General features: G+C 42.1%; 1 pseudogene; it reads right to left on the reverse strand.

Annotated features, from left to right (window-relative positions):
- Positions 1-7,096: 7,096 nt before the first annotated feature.
- On the reverse strand, positions 7,097-7,260 carry LOC119866470 (annotated as a pseudogene).
- Between the last annotated feature and the right edge of the window lie 302 nt (positions 7,261-7,562).

Below are 7,562 nucleotides of genomic sequence, written 5' to 3' on the forward strand. Positions count from 1 at the left end.
ATGCAGAAATTGTCATACATACATACAATGGAATATAACTTAATCATAAAAGTAGGGAAGTACTGGTATATGCTACAACTTGGGTGAACCTGGAAAACATTATGTTAAGAACGAAGCCAGACACAAAAGGTCACATAACTGAATGATTCCTTTATATGATATATCCAGAAAAGGCAAATCCACAGAAGACAGAAAGCATATTAATGGTTACCAGGAGGTTAGGGAAGTGGGCAGTGATCACTTAAATGTATGGATGTTTATGATGATAAAGTATTTTTTTAATTTCCTTTTTTTTTTAAGATTTAATTTATTTATTTGAGAGAGAGAGAGAGAACTCAGGAACAGGGGGAGGGGGGAGAGGGGGAGAGAGAGAAAGAGAGAAGCAGACTCCCCGCTGAGCAGGGAGCTCAACGCAATGTGGGCTCCATCCCAGGACCCCAGGGTCATGCCCTGAGTCAAAGGCAGGCACTCAACAGACTGAGCCACCCAGCACCTCTGTGATGAAAAAGTATTAAAACTAGAGAGAGGGAGCAGCCCAGGTGGCTCAGCGGTTTAGTGCCGCCTTCAGCCCAGGGCCTGATCCTGAGTCCCGGGATGGAGTCCCAAGATCGAGTCCCATGTAGGGAGCCTGCTTCTCCCTCTGCCTCTCTCTCTCTCTCTCTCTGTGTCTGTCTCTCATGAATACATAAAATCTTTTTTAAAAATTTAACAAAATAAATGAAAAAAAAAATGAACTTAAAAAAAAAAAAAAAAAAAAACTAGAGAGAGGGATGCCTGAGAGTGGCTCAGCCATTGAGCATCTGCCTTCAGTCCAGAGCCTTATCCTGGAGACCCAGGATCGAGTCCCATGTCGGGCTCCCTGCATGGAGCCTGCTTCTCCCTCTGCCTGTGTCTCTGCCTCTCTCTTTGTGTCTCTCATGAATAAATAAATAAAATCTTAAAAAAAAAAATTAGAGAGAAGTGGTAGTGACGCAACATTATGCATGCACTAAATGCCAGGGGATTGTACAGTTTCTAACGGTTAATTCTGTAATCTGTGAATTTCACCTCCACAAAAAAGTGAATACATAGACCAGCAGCAGATGTTGCCTTGTGCTGATGAGATGAATTACTTTTTGGGAACATGTAAGCAGTTCTGATCTCATTTACTTACCTTGGCAATGAAACAGGGGGTTTGTCTGCGATTTACAGCCAAATCTGTGGCATGTCCAAGTGTCTGCTTCAAAGGGGGGAAATGTTCTCGTTTTATAACCTCTCCCGGGGCAACAATTATAGGCTGTGGTAACAATTCACTTGTAACTCTAGTACTTGAGTTTCATAGAAGAACAGGCCTAATGGGCAGGCTCTTCTTCAACAGCAACATTAAATAACAAAAATGAATAGCTTCTGAATAAAGATATTTATTAAATTAGATTTTTCTGGCAGAATTTACTCTGTTCTTATCTCATTTTGCAATATACACGATTTATCTTCTGGAAGAAGGGACAACACACATCTTCTTGGGTAAGATATTTCATGGCTGATTTTTCTGGGTTCAGTGATCTTCAATTTTTCAGAGGTAGGGATTTTAGATATATGGTCACTGCCCTTCTGTCCCAAGCATTGTTCCTGCCTGGCACAGATAGCCCCAAAGACATGCTGCCTAGACCTTCGAACGGTGGAAGTTGGAGATATTTGCCAGGGGTCCCTGGTATACTAGTTAGCTTTGTTGCGTCCCAAATCATCCCAAAGCCCAGTGGCTTAAAATAACACCCGGTTATTCAGTTCACAATTCTGTGGGTCAGCAATTTGGACTGGGCTCAGTGGAGAGTTCTATGGTCCTGTTCATGCATTTGTAGTCAGCTGCTACACATGCAGTCAGTTGGCTGGTCTGCTGGAGTTTGGCTGGTCCTAAGTAGCCTCACTTACATGTCTGACAGGTGGCTAGCTAACAGCTGGGGCACCTTGGTCCTTCTCTGTGTGATCTCTTATCTTCCCTCAGGCTAGCTAAGGCTTATTCACTTAGTAGCAGTGTTTACAATCACATAGTGTCACTCTCATCACATGTTTTTGCTCAAAGAAAGTCAAAAGACCAGCCCGGGATTCAAGGGGTGGAGAAAGATACCATGTCTTGGTGGGAGGTATATTGTGACCATTTTTGCAATCTTCCACCTGAAGTCACTATTTTTGCTCCAGTAACCCATTATTCCCCATACCAGTTTCCCCTAGACCTCTTCTAGGCCTGACAGCCACCAGGCATGAGGCCCACTTGGTCACTGATCCTTTGTGATCATACTCTTTCTCACCTCAATCATGGATCATTGGTTTCTCTTTTATCTGATTCCATGTATATTCAGGCCCAGAACACCCTCTCAGTTTCTGAACCTCAGAGAATTTCTTTCTTATTTTTAAGCATGGCCTTGGTCCCCTAGACTTAGTGTAACAGATGAAGCAGCAGGGCTAGCTGAGGACAAAGCACAGCTGCATCCCACAGAGGACCCCACCCAGGGTGGGATATGTGTGACATTCTTCAGGAAGTTTCCAATTGTCTTAAAGTTAATACCTCCTGGAGGGAAAAGCAATCTTTAACATGACAATGGCAAGGCCTCCAGTATCTTGTAGGTCCTCCTTAGCATATGAAGATCCTTTTGAAATCTCCCCATTTGCTTACTTCCCCCAACCCCTGGGTATATAATCAGCCACCCCTCACAGGCCCTGGGCAGCCACTCTTCCTGCCCATCAGTCCTGTTCCTGTGTTTAATAAAACCACATTTGCACCAAAGACATACCAAGAATTCTTTCTTGGTCATTGGCTCCAGACCTCACCTATATTCCAAAACTTCATCATAACATAGGATTTATCATCTAAATGGGGCCTTGTGAGGATGAAATGGAGCATCATGAATAATTAAGCTAGGACAGCAAGCATAAACTGGGTGTGGCTGGGGCAGCCCGGGTGGCTCAGCGGTTTAGCTCCGCCTTCAGCCCAGGGCGTGATCCTGGAGATCCGGGATCGGGATCGAGTCTCACGTGTAGCACGGAGCCTGCTTCTCCCCTCTGCCACTCTCTCTGTGTCTCTCATGTAAAAACAAGCAAACAAAACTGGGTGTTGCTATTTAAAGCCTCAGTGGTGGGGCACCTCAGTCATTTAAGCGCCTACCTTCACCTCAGGTTGTGATCCCAGGGTCCTGAGATTGAGCCCTGAATGGGGGGGGGGGGGGGGCGGGGGGTTGGTCCTTGCCCTGCAGGGAGTCTGCTTCTGCCACTCCCCTAGCTTGTGCTCTCACTCACTCACTCAAATAAACAAAACTTTGACAAAAAATCATAGTTCTGACAAGCTTGTTTTCCAGTTTTCCAGCCCTCAAACTGAAAGCAAAAAATTAGAGGGTGAAGAATATTGAAAAAGATACTTGGGCATGTTTGCTGATGGCTTGAGGGTGAGAGGAAAGACAAAAATAGAGAAACACAGAAAAAAAAATCCTCAATATCTAGAATTATTTAACAAATATGTCTTCAATCTTCAATAGTCCATGATATTATTGTTGTAGGATAGGACAGTTCATTTTGATTATAATAACTTTAGATGATTAGGAAAAATCCAGAATGTACTAAATAAAATATGTTTTAGAATGATTCCCATTAAAAAGTAAAAAAGAAAGCTTATGCTGAAAGGGGACGTCAATTTCACAGCTTTATTTTATTTTTAGGCCTTGAGTTGTTGTAAAGAGTCCTATGGCTTTGCTGAAGGTAGAGTGTGGAAACTAGGAGGATGTGAGCTCCCCCCCACCCCCACCCCAGGAATAAAAAAAAACAGAGAATGAAAGACCAGAGACCAGGACAGAAAGGCTTTTCTTCTAAATCCCAGAATTTTTGCCAATTCTCCAGAGTGGTTATTATTTCTATTCTCTTCCTGTTTTCTTTGAAGTCAAAAGTGACTCTCTGTATTTCATCTTCCCAAGCAGCAAGGAAGCAGGAAGTTGAGCATATTTCCCATCCCCACTTCCTCAGGTATGCTAAGCATGAAGAGGAGGGTAGAGCGGCTAGCTTCACACCCTAGAAGAAAAAGAAAGTCCTATTTCCTCAGTTCTGCAGTGAAGAGAGAACCTGGGACATCCATCTCAATCCAGAGAAAAGGCCATGATTCTCTTACTTTATCAAGCACTAAATTGCCTGGTGAGCTTGTTAAAAACACAGATTGTTCTCTCCAGAGTCCATGATTTAGTAGGCTGGGACTTGAGAATTTGCATTTCTAACAAGTTCCCAGGTGATGCTGATGATGCGGGTTCAGGGACCAGAACTACAGCAGACATGGGCCCTGGTCCTGACTAAGCATCAGAATCACCCAGGAGGTTTAAAAAAAACAAAAATAAAAACAGATTCTCAGAGCTTCAGGCCAGAATCTACCAATTAGAATCTTCCAAATTGGGACTATGGGCATGTGTTTGCTTATTTCATAAAGCTCTCCATTAGATCTTGGTGTTCAGTCGGTGTGGTGTTTCATAGCCCCTGAGTACCCAGAAGCAGGCTAAGCACTTAGTCAGTGTTTAATAAAGCCTTACTGATGGACTGATTTAGACCCAATGCTTTCAAGCAGTTAAATATGAATCCTTTAGTATGCTAATTTTATTTGATTCGTGATGATGATATTCTTTGAAAAATATCAGTACTGGCCTATTGGCCACATAAAAATGAACACTCTTGTAAAGGAAGTCTATTCGAATAGACAAATCTGTCTACTTGAATAGACAACCTCTGGCCCAGCCATGCAAATCACCAGAATATTTCCATGGCAACATGACTTTTTTTAATGCCCAAATGAAGCTATTGTGAGACTCTCTCAGATTTATCAATTAAAAATAGTTGTCTTTTGGGGTGCTTGAGTGGCTCAGTTGTTTAAGCATCCAACTGTTGATTTTGGCTCAGGTTGTGATCTCAGGGTCATGGGATCAAGCCCCACATAGGGCTCAGGGGGAGTCTGCTTGGGATTCTCTTTCTCCTTCTGCCTCCCTTACCTACCACCACCCCCCTCATCTGGCACGCATGCACTCTCTCTCAAATAAACAAATATTTAATTAAAAAAAAATAGAGAGAGAAAGAAAACTAGTTTATCTTTTATCGGAATATCCTAACAGTGTAACCAAATTGGTAGCTCATACACCGATCAAAATTCAGTAGATTAGACATTCCCATGCAGCACCAGTTTCCCGATATCCTTCATAGATTGGTTTTAACCACGTATTTTTCTTGGCAATAGTTTAAATATTTAGCAGAACTTGAAAACAGAAAAAATATTGTTCCCACTGTTTTAAGTCTTTCATTAAATAAGAAGTAATGTTGTCATTTCAATGATCTTCTCCAACCATAAATCAGAGATCATCGAAGGTCCAAATTGTGTAATTGTCTATTTTCTTCATTTCTGTGATGACCTATCTTGGTTCTGGGTCAGACTTCTTGCTAATGAACATTTAAATTCTGTCCAACCTATTTAGCTGAAGTAGATCATTAAGGTTTGTTTTCTTACAGACTGGCACAAATATAGGAAAAGTGGCTTATGAGCTTAACTCTGAATTGTGGTTAATTCAAAGAAGTTGGTCACTGTGTAATTTATAGATTGAGTATTGAACTCATTTCTGAAATGAGATAATAATGAGCTATTATTGACCCAAATGGAAAGACACACCCCATATTCATTAATAATATGCAAAAACGGAATTTTATCATTCTACTTGTGATGACAAAGAGCACAAAAGCAATGTGAAAATTAACTTAATTGGAAATATTGTAAAATTATTTTCAACATCATATGTTAAAGTAAGGAGCTGCTTTGATTGCTAAGTAGATAATAAAGAAAACTAAAGTAGTAAGCCTGGTTAATTTGTGCAAGTGCTTTACAAATTACTTATTTTCTAGAACCATCATAACACTTAATAATAGTGGTCCATTTAATAGGAAGACTGTTTGAGTTGAAATAGCAGAAGACAGTTAAGTAGATTTTAGGAAAGACTACAAGTTGTTCAAAAAGTTCTCTAAATGATACATCTTTTGTATCCAGAGAGCTAAAAAATACATTCCCCAGGATCTAGTCCTTTCCCTGGCATGTAGTTGGCAGTCTGTAAGTATTTGTGGAAGGAAGAAAGGAAGGGAGGAAGGGAGGGGAGAAAGTGGGGAGAGAAGAAATAAATACCAGGGAAAAAGCTTTAAATCTCTTTTCTCTTATCTCCTGGGCACCAGAGAAGTCTGGGTGCTAGAGAGAAACAATCTGGGAATCAACTCTGACTCTTATCCTAGAATTAATTAATTCCATCTTTCATATCCCTTTTCCTAACCCAGACCTCTCCCAAGACTCCAGACTTCAGCTCTTACTTGATACCTCCAGGTCAGGTATCAAAGCTGATATTATCTACAGAGGCTCAAATTATCTACAGAGAGTGTTGTTGAGCTCAGAGCCATCCTAAGCCCTGGGCTACCCCAAAACATAGGGATCTAGCAGAAGGGGAGGACAGGCAAAGGAGGCTGAGAAGTGGGACCAGAGAAACCAGAGGAGCGATGGTCAACCAGGGAACTCTGCAAAACTATCTCAATTTGAATAAACCCTAGGGGTTGGGGCCAGTAGAGAACCCTAGAAAGGACAGATTAGGCTTCATACCTGGGCCGAAGGAGAGCTTCGAGTCAGAAATTTTCCTGTTACAGAGAAATTTTTTTTTTAAATATTTTATTTATTTATGACAGATACAGAGAGAGAGGGGCAGAGACACAGGCAGAGGGAGAAGCAGGCTCCATGCACCGGGAGCCCGATGTGGGATTCGATCCCGGGTCTCCAGGATCACGCCCTGGGCCAAAGGCAGGCACCAAACCGCTGCGCCACCCAAGGATCCCTGTTACAGAGAAATTTTTAAGCTATACTTTTTGCATATCTGAGTTTAGGGAGTGAGATTCCCACTCACTACTAATAAACTGATTACATGCAATTTTATATTTACATAATTAATTAATTAATTATTTATATGTGTCTATATAAATGTTACAAAATACTTAGTGTCCCGAAGGCAAAGGAAGGTCTAGGAAAGAGAAGGAGAGGAACTCACTTGAGATAGCGCCTTCACTAAGAGAAAGCAATTCAAAAGCGTGAGTTCTAATGATCCCAAAGGGATGAGGAATTTGGGGCTGAAGGGTGGGAGAACAGACGTGAAAGCTCTTCAAAGTTTGGCAGCCCAATTCAATTAGCAATAATTGCACCTTGGATAAGCCTCATTGGCTACCATACTGCCACTGCGCAAAGCTTAACAGCCCAATTCAAAGCTTGAGAAACACAGGTATGTTGAGAATGCCCCAAAAAGAATTTCTGCAAAGGCCTGGGTGTGCGTGTGTGTGTGCACGCAGATGAGTCTTTTAGAGTAAAAAAGTCAATAACTCACTGTTGGAAAAGGTTAAGAGAAAGTTAAGGATATAAGTAGACTGCAGAGGGATCCCTGGGTGGCGCAGCGGTTTAGCGCCTGCCTTTGGCCCAGGGCGCGATCCTGGAGACCCGGGATCGAATCCCACGTCAGGCTCCCGGTGCATGGAGCCTGCTTCTCCCTCTGCCT

This window comes from Canis lupus, chromosome 27 (assembly GCF_011100685.1).
Source record: "Canis lupus familiaris isolate Mischka breed German Shepherd chromosome 27, alternate assembly UU_Cfam_GSD_1.0, whole genome shotgun sequence".
NCBI classification, from domain to species: Eukaryota; Metazoa; Chordata; class Mammalia; order Carnivora; family Canidae; genus Canis; species Canis lupus.